This window comes from Gossypium raimondii, chromosome 6 (assembly GCF_025698545.1).
Source record: "Gossypium raimondii isolate GPD5lz chromosome 6, ASM2569854v1, whole genome shotgun sequence".
In the NCBI taxonomy this organism is placed as follows: domain Eukaryota; kingdom Viridiplantae; phylum Streptophyta; class Magnoliopsida; order Malvales; family Malvaceae; genus Gossypium; species Gossypium raimondii.
Genome location: NC_068570.1, coordinates 45,556,188 through 45,557,426, shown reverse-complemented (window position 1 = coordinate 45,557,426; position 1,239 = coordinate 45,556,188). Strand labels below are relative to the sequence as shown.

At 36.6% G+C, this 1,239-nt stretch overlaps 1 non-coding gene across 1 annotated transcript; it reads left to right on the top strand.

The window, feature by feature from the left end:
- Positions 1-238: 238 nt before the first annotated feature.
- LOC128042127 (small nucleolar RNA R71) lies at positions 239-345 on the top strand. The gene has a single exon (XR_008197333.1). It is a non-coding gene; the product is annotated as a small nucleolar RNA R71 (small nucleolar RNA).
- Positions 346-1,239: the final 894 nt, after the last annotated feature.

Below are 1,239 nucleotides of genomic sequence, written 5' to 3'. Positions count from 1 at the left end.
TGTCAAAATTTGTTGATACTTATCTTCCTCGTGGACAACTTTGATTCTGGATAGTCTCAAACCATAAGTGAATCGCTTGTTTAGCCATTGGCAGGAATTCATTTCCATATTCTCTATCAACTAATAGGTGTATTCATACGTACGATTCATTAAGGCTCCTCCTATGACTCCATCTAGTTCTGACCTTCAGCCTGCATCTAGCCCGTTGTAGAACATTTGTAACCTCAACCGTTCAGGTAAACCATGGTAAGGGCATCTTTGAACCAGCAACTTAAATTGTTTACAAGCTTCATGAAAAATCTCCCCTTCAATTTGGTTAAACGTTGTGATCTCTCTCCTTAGTTTAACCGTCTTGTTAATAAGAAAGAACTTGTACAAGACCATTTTTTCAAGTTTATTCCATGTCGTCATGGATCTTGGTGTCGGTGAATCTAACTAAGAGAAAGCGTTATCTATTAAGGAGAATGAGAACAATCGAAGACGAATAGAGTCATCGGTGACCTTGTTAAATTTAAAAGTATCACAAAATTGGAGAAATCATTTTAAGTGTTGATTTGGGTCATCCTTCATAATTCCTCTAAACTATAGGTTATTCTGAATCATTGGGATTATGGCCAGCTTCATTTCAAAATTATTGGTTTTAATGGTTGGACTTGTGATACTACCTTCGACTGCATCGAGGGTTGCTAACACATAGTCTCTCAGCATACGTCTTCTCGAGCCATTGGTGGCTATTGGTAATTGTTGTGGTGGTGGTGGTAGGTTTGGAAAGTTAGGATAGTCGAAGAGCGGATTATCGCGTAGTGGATCAACCGCAGTAGGAGACTTATTTTGCATCTGCTGTTGTTGCTGCTGCCAACAATTCCTGCATATAAATCTTTCCAGATAGTGGTTGACTCTATAAGTATGCCCTACTCTGAGTCATACAAAGAAATCCACAAAGTAAAAGAAAGATTTAGAAAAGTGAATGAATAAAAATAAAAGGAAATATAAATCGTATCTAGAATCTAAAAATTTCTTAACTATCCTATTAAACACAAAAATTAAAATTAATTTAGTGGCGTTGCCTCATCAGAAATGTGAATACTAATCTTAAGGATAAGAATTAGGCGGTGTCCGCAAGTATACGTGTCAGGTTGTAATATAGTTTTCAATGAAGTATGGAAGTACTCCAAGAATCATACCCTAGGGCGGAAAGACTAAACTAATATTAATTTCTACGCTACTAGATCTAATTAG